At 41.7% G+C, this 12,925-nt stretch overlaps 1 long non-coding RNA gene across 11 annotated transcripts in view; it reads left to right on the forward strand.

The window, feature by feature from the left end:
* LOC124524501 (uncharacterized) overlaps positions 1-12,925 on the forward strand; it is a 305,188-nt gene that overhangs the window by 174,964 nt on the left and 117,299 nt on the right. The window lies entirely within an intron of this gene.

The raw sequence follows: 12,925 nt of genomic DNA on the forward strand, positions 1-12,925 counted from the left end.
GTTGACCACACCAACACCTCCCATCCCCCACACTCTTGTGCAGCAATCAACCACTGCCCTTCTAGAGGCAGGGTCTAATTCCACTCCCTTGAGTCTGGGGTGGTTTGTCACCATAGAACATCGTGGAAGTGAGGCTGTGTGATTTCTGCACTGAGACCTGCGAAGGCCATGCTCTGGTTCTCTTGTGACACTCGCTCTGGGGAGCACCCTCTGGGAACCCAGCCACCTTTTTGTGAGAAGCCCAAAGCATCTATAAGTGGAGAGGCCACTTACAGATGCTCACATCGACAGTGCCAGCTGAGCCTGTATCCAAATCTTCCCAGTCCAGGTACCAGACAGGTGAGCCAGAAAGCCTTTCTGTGATTCCAGCCCTGACTCCTCATGCTGTTCTCCCAAGTCCTTCAGCTGAGGCCCCAGATACTGTGGAACAGAGTGAAGTTACTCCCAATTAGCCATGACAAAATTGTAGATTTGTGAACAAAATAAATGGTAATTAGTGTTGTTTTACTCCATTAAGGTTTTTTTTCCCCTTGAGATATAATTTCCTGAGATATAATTAACATATAATATGGTGTAGGTCTAAGGTGTACAGCCTGTTGATTTGGTACACTTATGTGCTGCTAAATGATTACCACCAGAGCTGTTAGCTAACACATCTATCACACCGCATAATTACCATTCCTTTTCTTGTGGTGAGAACACTTAAGATCTACTCCCTTGACAACTTTCAAGTATGTAATATGGTATTATTAACCATAATCACCACACTGTACATTAGATGCTACTACATTTTGAGATAGTTTGTTATATGGTAAAAGATTTTGGAACATAGCCCATGCTATGAATTTTGGTTTTATTTTTAACATCAGAGCAGGGACAAAAATAAAAACCCGAATGTCATACTGTCTCTGTGTGATTTTTACTCTAAAATATCTCAGTGTGTGATATATATGGGTATAAGTTAACATTAAATCCTAGGGCCTTAAGCTAACATTTGGAGAGGCTTTAATCAAGAATATACCTTTTAGGCAAGATTGCTTAATTAGTACTTGGAGCCCTCTACCTGGGAATCCACATTCTAAGGAGGCTAGCACTAGTGTTTTAAATATAGGCATCTAGTTACAGAGAGGGAAGGAGGCAAACCATAAGAGACTCTTAAATACTGAAAATAAACTGAGGGTTGATGGGGGGTGGGGAGGGGGGGAAAGTGGGTGATGGGCATTGAGGAGAGCACCTGCTGGGATGAGCACTGGGTGTTGTATGGAAACAATTTGACAATAAATTTCATATTAAAAAATACATACATACATACATACATACATACATACATACATCTAAGTCTACACCACAGGGCTTGTTAATTAGCATAAGAGATGTTAGGAATAATTTCCTTGGTAAAATTAATAGTTTATAAAATATGTGGTTAGATTTTATGGGCCCTTGGATAAATAAACCATCACGAGTAGCAGGCCCAACAACAACACATATTTGGTGTTAGGACCCAAGGTCTAGAAATCCATGTGGTCCTGCATTCCCTGCTTAGTGAAGGACCATGCCACCTAGAAGGTTTGCTGATTCTGCTGTCAGAACATCAATGCATCTGCCTCAGAGGGAACTCTTTTTGCAAGGTTTCTGTTGGACTATATTGCCTAGGACAGAGAGCAGGGACTACTCTTAGGGTAACCAGGTTTCATTCCTGATTACTAATAAATTTGTATATATGGCAACATTTAGTTTGAGATTTCTACTGCATCATGCATGACGATACAAGTTTGTAGAGTGATAGCCTGACTTACTTCTAATCTGACAATTTGTTGATTGAGCAAATTAGCTTAGGTTTGGTTTGCAACACAGAAATATGGGTATCCCTGTCTTATCAAGGGGACAAAAATATTTTCCAGCTGACATTGGGTTTCAGTTTATGGAAAAAGGAGATCCTTTTTGTCAGGCAATGTGTCACATGGGGACAATTGCTGTTGATGATGTGATAGACACTATATTGCTATGAGTTTATTAATCAGCATCATGCTAAATTGCCTCTGTGATTTCCCCTGAAAGGTGATGCTGGCACAACCTCACCCTGGGTTTAGGATTATGGATTGAGCAAAGAGGGTTGGTTAATGAACAATGACAAGCAGACACCTTATGAGTTTCATGAATAGCATCACGTAGCATGGAATAATCACTTAGCCCCTTTGAACACCATTTTGTTTCACTCTGCATGTTACTGAAAGACAAGTTTTGATTTGCAGAGCCTAATGGCTCTGGAATGGGCATTAACTTTCCAGATGTACTATTTGTTTGAGTGCAGTGTTAAGTAAAGAGAATTGCACAGTGTGTTAATGGCCTGCAGCCGCTCAAATGGAGATGTATGCCTCCACTCTGCTGTACTTAATTACCAATCAGCCGGCCCATCTTGAACAGGCCTCCCCCTGGCTGTGGAGAACAAAGAATGGCCGTTTTTGCCACTCCTGGCACAGCTGGTGGCTGCTGCTGCTTCTGATTCGCAGCTGTGTCCTCAAAATCTGCTAAGATGTCCCACAGGCATCTCAAAACCAATGGTCCAAAGCTGAATACATCATTCTCCCAGCTGAAACCCCCTCTTTTCCTGTGCTCCCTGTTTTACTAAATGACACCACCATCTGCCCAGATGCACAAATCAGCAACCTGGGGGTTCTCTTTGACCCTTCCTGCTTCTCATAAACTGTATCCAACCAACCTCAGGTTCTGTCTCCTGGACACTGCCACAACCATAGTCCAAGGTGTCCAGTGTGAAATCTCAGTGACCTAATGCTACCTGACCTCCTATGTCCTCTGTAGTAGGAAATTATTTGAGATAAAGGCATATATGTATTTTATTCCTATATCTTTCCTTTCTCTTTTCTCCAGTTAAGCATGATGAGTAATATCTACAGTGGATATCTACCACAAAGAATAGGAAGAGCATGATCTAAAAAACATTAGTAACAAACCATGGGGTTGGGTTATTTCATGAGCAGTGAAATGCCTGGGGTGAGAGTGCCTGGTTAGCTGACCAAGAATTCCATGGGTCTGTGAGTACCATCCTGATAATATTAGTTCACTACAGCTGACATATCAGTGGGGGCCATCATGAGTCCTGTGCCTGGCTAGGACTTCCAGGACTATAATGGTGATTGCAGAAATTTCCAGATTTGTTGGTGGAAGTCTACCTTCCTTCCTGCTTTCTCATCTGGGGTTGCCTACCATCTTCCCGTTCAGCCTTGCTCCTCCTTCCATGTCATTCCTCCACTCCTCCTAGGAAGTTACCATAATTAACCTATCCTTGTTTGAGAATGCAGGCTGGATGGAGGACTGGAGTTCATGGTAGTCATGTTATGGGTGAATTATGATATTGGAGAGAATGTTATCGTGGATTTTTGTTTTGTGCTCATTGCTTCAGAGAAGGGATATAGATGACAAGAGAACAAAAATTCATTTTGTTCCTATAACTTAATGAATAGATTATGAAGTGCATTGTGAAAAAGACAACTTGTCCAGGTCAGAAATAATTGCAGAAAAGACTTTACCCTATACTAAACATACAGCCTCCTATTTCTTTCCCAGCCTCAGTGCTTGATGGGAAGAGAGAGGTGGGTGCACAGAGTATGAGGGCCTAGACTCAGCTTCCTGGAAGTGCCCAGGGAGGCAAGAGAACCCCCAAGTGAAATTTCTCAGGATATCCAGACAGAGGGAGCAAAAGCACTCTCTTGAAGGTTCCTGAGTCCACATCTTTGGGGAGCAGCTGATAAACTCAATTCCACTAGTTATAAATGGCAGAAGACCTCAAATGTTTCACCCCTCTCAGGGAGATTTTTATTTTAATGTTAAGCCAATCAGTCTCTAGTCTTGGAATTTTAGGCCTGACGGTGTAGCAAGGGAAACAGGGCTAAAATGGCCCTCCTGGGTCTTCGAAGACCACTCTATCTGTTTATAAGCTAGGCCATCTTTGCTGTCAAGCATGGGCAGGTAAGGTTTGGTGCAGTTCCACAGCATGGGACTTCTTTTCTCTGCAGTGTGTTAGAAAAAAGAATTAGGAATTGTTACTGTTTGTTTCTTTACTACTTGTAGAGAATTGAGGAATAATCTGATACTAAAAATTTTTTTAATGGTGCCAGGGCTTAATATTTTCACTACCATTTCAGAACAGACACAGTTCTTGATATTCTTTAATAGAGCTGAGGTAAAATTTGTTGTGATAAGTGTGGCAACCCTGCATGGAGCAAGTCTATTGGCGCCTTTTTTCCAACAGCATTTGCTTACTTTGTGTCTCTGTATTACATTTTGGTAATTCTCATAATATTTCAAACGTCTTCATTAATATTAAATTTGCTGTGGTGATCCATGATCCACAATATTTGATGTTACTACTGTAATTGTTTGGGGGTGCCACGAATTGCGCCCATTGGAATTGTTTTGGGGTGCCACGGATTGCGCCCACATGAGATGGAGATCTTAACTGATAAATGTATGTGTTCTGACTTCTCCACTGACTGTTCTTCATCTCTTTCCCTCTCCTTGGGTCTCCCTATTCCCTGAGACACAACAATACTGAATTTAGGTCAGTTAATAACCCTGCAATGGACTCTAAGTGCTCAAGTGAAAGAAAGGGTTGCACATCTCTTGCTTTAAATCAAAAGCCAGAAATGATTAAGCCCAGTTGGGAAGCTAGAAAGCCAAGATAGGCCAAAAGCTAGGTGTCTCGCTCCAAAGAGTTAGTCAAGTTGTGAATGCAAAGGAAAAGTTCTTGAAGGGCATTAATAGTACTACTCCTGTGAGTACATGGATAATAAAAAAGAGAAAGAGCCTTATTGCTGACATGGGGAAAGTTTGAGTGGTCTGGGTAGAAGAGCACACCAGCCACAGCATTTCCTTGAGCCAAAGCCTAATCCAAGGCAAGACCTTAATTCTCTTCAGTTCTGTGAAGGCTGAGAGAGGTGAGGAAGCTACAGAAGAAACGTTTGAAGCTAGCAGAGGTTGGTTCATGAGGTTTAAGGAACCTCCATAACATAAAAGTGCAGGGTGAAACAGAAGGTGCTGATGTAGAAGCTGGAGTAACTCTCCGGAAGATCTAGCTGAGATCATTAATGAAGGTGGCTACGCTAAACAACAGATTTTCAGTGTAGATGAAACAGGCTTCTATTGGAAGATATCATCTAGGACTTTCGTAATGAGACTTTTGTTTCCCTCTCTTCTCTTTTTACACCCCCTCCCATATATTCGTCTGTTTTGTTTCTTATTCCACATATGAGTGAAATCGTGTGGTATTTGTCTTTCTCTGATTGACTTATTTCTCTTAGCATAATACACTGTAGCTCCATCCACAACATTCACAGGTGTTTGGAAGAAGCTGATTCCAAACCTCATGGATGACTTTGAGGGGTTGGAGACTTTAGTGGAGGAAGGACCTGAAGATGGGGTGGAAACAGCAGGAGAACTAGGATGAGAAGATGGAGCCTGAGGATGGGGCTGCATGGCCGCAATCTCATGACGGAACTTTAGCGGATGAGGAGTTGCTTCTGATGCATGAGCAGGGAAAAGTGGTTTCTTGAGATGGAATCTACTCCTGAGGAAGATGCTGTGAAGATTGTTGAAATGACCACAAAGGAGTTAGAATATTACATAAACTTAGTGGAAAAGGCAACACCAGGGTTTGAGAGGACTGACTCCAATTTTGAAAGCAGTTCTATTGTGGGTAAAATCCTATCAAACAGCATCGCGTGCTACAGAGAAATTGTTCATGAAAGGAAGAGTTGATCCATGTGGCAAACTTCATTGTTGTCTTATTTTAAGAAATTGCCACAGCCACCCCACCTCAGCAACTGCCACCCTGCTCGGTCAGCAGCCAAAGACATTGAGGCAAGACCCTCCACCAGCAAAAACATTATGACTTGCTGAAAGCTCAGATGATGTATAGCATTTCTTAGTGATAAAGAATTTTTATATTATAGTGTATACATTGTTTTTTTAGACATAATACTATTGCACACTTAATAGGCTATTGTACAGCATAAACATAACTTTTATATGCACTAGCAAACCAAAAAATTCATTTGACTCACTTTATTATGATATTCCCTTTATTGTGGTGGTCTGAGGTATGCCCTTTCTTTAAAGATTTTATTTTTAAGTAATCTTTACACCCAATGTGGGACTCGAACTCATAACCCCAAGATCAAGAATCACACGCTGCACCGACTGAGTCAGCCAGGCGCCCCTCTCTCTCTCTCTCTTTTTTTTAATGTGAGTGGACAGTAGTGAAGAACAGTGATTACTACTAGATTTCATGCCATTGGTTGATTTGTGCTAAAGCACCAGCAGTTGTATCCATCACTGTTCTTGCATCATCTGTGCAAATATTAGTATAGTAATTAGGACAATATTTTAATATATTATGAAAATAAATTGGATGTTGTGGGTCTCCACAAAGGGTTTTGGAACTCTGAAGAGGTCACAGGCACACTATGAGAGCGCCATTCGATGGTGCACATACAAGAAAAATAAGAATGAAGTAAATTGTCAAAAGAATTGTTAAAAGTTCTTTACAGTCAGAGTCTACGCTTTAGAAACACTTTTTGACTTGTGGGCCAAAAGTTCACACGATGTCACATTCTGTGTCATATAAATTACTATCACATATAATTGTGATTTATTCATCTCAGCAATGTCTAGAGTCATGCAGCAATATTTAAAAATGGTGTCATGTTTCGTGAAGGTCACAGCCAAACTTACATGTATATAATTTAAGAGTGACATGAACTTGTTAATATTACTATATATATATTCCTAAGGGCCAGTGTACACTGTTGAAAATACAGTGACAATCTGTGTGTCCCCCGGAACCAAACCTTCTGGGGTTGGAACACGAGGAGAAGCTTTGACACCACTGGAAAATGCTACTTGGTGAATACAAGGATCTATTGAATTCACTTTGAGAGAAACGATGTGAGAAATTAACTTGGGTTTTCTCTTAAGTGTTTCAAAGTCAAAACCGTGTCTCCAAAGTCAGCAAAGACACCTCCCATAAACTGTCATGTCACTCAGCTGCAATCAGCTTTCATTCTGAGATCATAGGGCATAGGACAAGACATGTAAAGAAGTATTGCCCTGGAATATGAATGGTGTTAGCTGTGGGCATGGATGTTTAGGAGTATGGTTTATAATGTGTCAGTTCTGAACACTAGACTCTGAGGGACAGTGGTGACCTTAGGTTCTCTGCTACATTGTTTTTGAGCTTTCGCAACATGTGGAGACTTTAGAGTAGGGGGCCCAGCTTTTTGGAAGGAAGATGGCTGGGAGGTGACCAAACTGGAGGATAAGAGGCACACTGAAGATAAGAACACAATGTCTGGTTTTAGGACCAGCGGGTGAGCTCTACTGCCCATGGAGCGCCAGCCACTGGAGGTTCAGTCTTTGGACTAATGTCTTGTATTGTTTGGATTTATATGATGTTAGGGAAATTTGCCGATAATTGACATTTAGAAACATTAAAAAAAATTTTTTTTTAATGTTTATATATTTTTGAGAAAGAGAAACAGAGCACGAGCAGGGGAGGGGCAGAGAGAGAGGGAGACACAGAACCCAAAGCAGGCTCCAGGCTCTGAGCTGTCAGCACAGAGCCTGACACAGGGCTCAAACTCATGGACGGTGAAATCATGACCTGAGCTGAAGTCAGACGCTTAACCGACTGAGCCACCCAGGTGCCCCTAGAAACATTATTAAACCACACATGCATAGCAACAAACAGACAAACTTACCAAAACATAAACTATAAAACTTGGTTTGGCCAAAGTAATCTCAGCAACTTAGGAGAACTGCTTGCCATTTATGCATAATTACTATGCAGCAAAATGTTAGGCGCATCCGTGAAGGTGCTGAATGAGCTTTTCGGCACAGTTTTGATAACACTAAACTGAGTTCACATACACACAGTTATCATAGTTTACTGCACATGGCACATGGTTGTTGGCATGAAATAGAAGATGCACTTTCTGTGACTACATTAAATTCCTAGCGTTTATTTATCTCCACAGATATTTTCCTCCATAGAAATTTTCATGGGGTGGTTGGGATTAGATGCTCAGCTGTAATGCCCTGGAGGTCCAGTTGGGGCCCCTCAAGTGCGGAGGAAGAGCCCTTGGGAGACCATGGGTGGGCCCAAGGCTTTTGTGGAAACACCCTATTGTCTTGGGTGTTGGCACCAAAAGTGCCTATTGTGAACGTGCATACACACTAAGTCCATGTAAGCAAATACCATTAAGTGAACAAAGTCTCTTGAGACTTACAGTCTAATATCTGTTCATCAGAGCTGACCCCAGAGAGCGATCCTGTGAAAGTGCGCGGTGTTATTGTTACAGCCAGGACATAAGGAGAAATGTGTACACAATCAAATGAGACACTGTGGATTTTTGTTGAGAATAACTCTGACTTAGTATACTTTTGGTGTCAGGAAGGATACAGAGAAAGACTTTGCTAAAGTAACAAGGTGACAGAAACAAAACATATGAGAACAGAATGTGTAAAAATGGAGGTATTCATGTAATTCTAGCTACTGCTTATAAAAACTGACATCCTTTATTTCTTTAAATGTTAGTCATGATCCTAAAAGCATTACTGGAAAAGACCTGCTCACTGCAAGATCCACAGGGCAGGGAAATGGAAATGTAGGTGGTTGTCTTTCTTGTTAGGATTGATTTCAGGAAATTATCTTTACCTGCACTCAAAAATGCTGCTATTCTCTACTTCCAGATCTGCCAGTAATGGCTCAGATTTGGCCTTTGACATGGTGTCCTTTTACCACCTGAGAGGAGAGGAAAATGAATTGTGGGAGGCAGTTGAAGCCCAGTAGAGGACGTTTGAAAAGCAAACCTGGCATTTTAGATATTTAGATGAAGCACAGTTTGATCAAAATTAATCAGGCAGAGAGGCTCTCATTTTTGCGAATGACATTTTGAAGATGCAAAATAAACTTAACCTACGTTTGGACTGAGAAATGGAGATACTGGTGGGGAGTTAGGAGAACCAGGCAGCATTCAAAGCAAATGCATTTGAAATTTTTCTTTGTTACAGCTCTGTTGTTTTTTAAGAGCAATGCTTTTCAAATGATAGCATTAACAAACAAGTGTAATTCTGTATGGTTAATGGGGGCTGACTCAGTCATTTCTTTTTTGCCAATGGTTTAGAGTTACTGTTCGGGGAAATTACTTTTAAAGCTGAGCCCTTCCTAAAGGCCCCAGGTAATTACTTTTACCATAGATTCAGGTGGTAAATCCATTACTGTTTTGAGTAGAATTAAGAGAAATGTGGTTGATATTTTTGTTTTTACTGTGAAATTTTCAAGGAATGATTTGAGTTTGTGTAAAATGTTAGCACACTCATTCATTCAGTGTCTTAGGTTAGGCTCCTTAGAAACAGATACTTGAGCAGGGCACCTGGGTGGCTCATTAGGTTAGGTGTCCAACTTTGGCTTGGGTCATGATCACACGGCTGGTGGATTTGAGCCCACGTCAGGCTCTGTGCTGACAGCTCAGAGCCTGGAGCCTGCTTGGGATTCTGTGTCTCCCTCTCTCTCTGCCCCTCCCCTGCTCATGCTCTGTCTCTTGGTCTCTCTCAAAAAGAAACAATAAAAAAAAAAATAAGAAACAGATACTGAGCTAAGGACCACTGGCTCCCTTCCCCAACGCACCACCTCTCCCCCACCACCCCTACCCCACCTCCTAGCCCCTTGGGCAGGGGAGCTGTGCTCTCTTTGTTTATCAGTCAGCCCTTGGCTTTGGGCTGCCCAGGGGAGGAGTAATTGCCAGGGACTCAGGTCCTCTACCTGCAGTGGCAAACAGCTCTGGTAGCCGGGGAGCACTGCTCTGAAGGTGAATTGGAGGGAGGGGGATCATTGGAATCAAAAGCACTTAAAGGGGTGCAAAGAAACACTACAAGAATAAAAAGGATGTGATTAGGATGGAGAACCCAAAGCGTCTGCTGCACTCAACAAATATTTATTGAGCACCTATTATTTGGTAGATACCGTTCAAAGCTTGAGAAGTGAGTGGAATAGAAGACTGGGGCTTCTAGGCTGGTGAGGGAAACAAATAATGTAAGTGAGGCAATCTGTGAGTTAGGTCAGAACTTGCTGATACGTGTCTAGAAGAATATAAAGCAGGTCAAAGGAATAGACAATGATTGTGGGTACTAGATGAGATAGGGTAGTCAGGGTAGGTTAAATTAGCAAATTATGTAAGAGATGTATTTGCATTTCCAGGGGCTATCTTTTGGGAAGTACTGGCATTGTGTATTGTTTCTCCCTAACCCTGGGAACTTCTTTCACAAGGAGCTCCTAGAAGGGAAGTCAGTCTTCTATTTGAATAAACCCATCACAATGGGTATTCTTGACATAGGAACAACAAACATAAAATAAAATGCCTCAAAAAATGTTTCCCCTCTGCATTTATTTTTAAATGTTCTGAAGGGAAACATTTGGGGCAGCAAAGGAAAGAGAAAATTGGTTTTGGAAGTTAAGAATTTTGATCATGTACGTTGGGAAGCATCACAATTCTGATGGAGAACTTAGAACAAAAAATCTAAGTTATTTGGGGGATAATGAGTAGAAAAGGAGGAAAGCACAGTCACCTGGCTTAGAATGTGAAGATATCCTTGATGTTTAAAAGTAAAGATCCTGGAGAATCTAAATTACACAGTGCGGGGAGGGGCGGTGCATCTGGGTGGCTCAGTCGGTTAAGTGTCTGACTTCAGTTCAGGTCATGATTTCATGGTTCGTGGGTTCAAACCTCGAGTCGGGCTCTGTGCTGACAGCCTGGAGCCTGCTTCAGATTCTGTGTCTCCCTCTCTCTCTGCCCCTTTCCTGCTTGTGCTCTCTCAAAAAATAAATAAACATTAAAAAAAAATTTTTAAATGACACAGTAGACATTTGGAAGAAAAGTATGTGATGAGGTCAGTGTTGCAGAGTGGATATTAAAGGTCAAGTACTGGATCTTCTTTTGTTTTCAGAGGCAACTGGACTCCTGTCATGGATTCAAGCTAAAACGCATGGTTGCCGATCTATTAATGTCTGGGATCGTGTTGGTGGGGGATCTTACTGGAGAATGCTGGGTTAGAAATTCTTAGTCTCTCCCCACCCCACCCCCACCTTAAGAAAAAAAAAATCTTTCTCCTGAGTATTTCATCTGAAGAAATTTTTGGTAAATCTCATTTACCTACTGTCTCACCACCCCTAATTGCCCTTTGTTTTTTTGGGCCAGAGAGGTCAAAAGGTGATGGTGGAAGGAGCCAGATAAGAATTTGTTAGAGGACTAAAATGGTTTTCTTTCATATTCTCCATGATAAATCTTTCAGGGCTTTTCTAGTAGGGAAGAGAGAAGATAGGACATAGATTCTAATGGTTACAGTGTGCAATTTTTAGTAGTTAATGATTCCTACTTTTGTTTTATTAGAAAAAGATGTATTATGTTAAGAAATTAAATGGATTGTGGATTTTGAAACTTCATTAATGAGCATTAATATCATGATCAAAATGCCAGTATTCATTATAATTTAAAAATTAAACAGTAACTGGGGTGCCTGGGTGGCTCAGTTGGTTAAGCGCTGACTTCGGCTCAGGTCACGATTTCATGGTTTATGAGTTCAAGCCCTGTGTCGGGCTCTGTGCTCACAACTCAGAGCCTGGAGCCTGTTTCGGATGCTGCGTCTCCCTTTGTCTCTCTGCTCCTCCCCTGCTCGTGCTCTCTCTCTCTCTCTCTCTCTCTCTGTCTCTCAAAAATAAAATAAACATCAAAAAAAAGTTAAAAAAATTAAGCAGTAACAATTAATTTAAATAAGTTAATATAATGTTGAAATGAATTATGTGGCAATGCCTTTCAGACACCTATTTTATTTTTTTAAGTTTTATTTTATTATTTATTTTTGAATGAAGGAGTGAGAGAGAAAGTGTGTGTGCACAAGTGGGGGAGGGGCAGAGAGAGAGGGAGAGAGAGAGAATCCCAAGCAGGTTCCGCACTGTCAGCGCAGAGCCCATGGCTCGAACCCATGAACCATGAGATCATGACCTGAGCCGAAGTTGGACACCCAGCCAACTGAGCCACCCAGGCACCCCAGACACCTATTTTAAAAGCAAAACGAGCACTATTGATTGACAATGAAATATGTAACAACAAAGGGGAGCAGATATTTTTCTCCTTTGGTCAGCCTAACTTAAAAGAGAAAACACCTGGAGACTGTGAAATTAGAACACACCAAAACCCACTTGTCCCTCAACAAAGGATGATATATTGATCATCTACTGATGTAGGTGCTAGAGACATAATGGTGAAGACCACAGGCATGGAATTTACATTCTAGATGCAGGATATAGACACACAGGTTATGATTAATGTTGTGAAGAAAATAAGTGGAACGACAGGACAGAACAAAGGTTGGCAAACTTCTTCTGCGAAGGGCCAGATGGCAAATGTTTTAGGCTTGCAGGTTGTATGATTGGTCTCAACGACTCCAGTCTGCAGCTGCAGTGGGAAAGCAGTCATAGCCAATATTTGAATGAGTGGGCATGGCCGTGTTCCAATAAAACTTGATTTACAAAGATAAATAAACAAACAACCCCAAACCAACAACAGGTGGGCCAGATTTGGCCTGCAAATATAGTTTGATGCCTCCTGGCATACAGCGCCACTGGCATGGGGGATGGTGACCTTAGACCCTGCTGTTAGAGAAGACTCCTCTGAGGAGCACAACATTTGGAGCACAAGTAGAACCATGGGTGGCCAGCCATGTGAAGCATGGGGAAGAGCATTCCAGGCAAAGGAAATGGCTAGGTAAAAAGTCCTGTGGCAGGAACAGGTTGGGTCCCCTTGATGTGGGCGGTCATCTCATTTTCACTGTGTAACTTTGGGCAAGCCACTGA

Source organism: Lynx rufus, unplaced genomic scaffold (assembly GCF_022079265.1).
Source record: "Lynx rufus isolate CCGP_SWC_20201006 ecotype Redwood Valley unplaced genomic scaffold, mLynRuf1.p SCAF_4, whole genome shotgun sequence".
In the NCBI taxonomy this organism is placed as follows: Eukaryota; Metazoa; Chordata; class Mammalia; order Carnivora; family Felidae; genus Lynx; species Lynx rufus.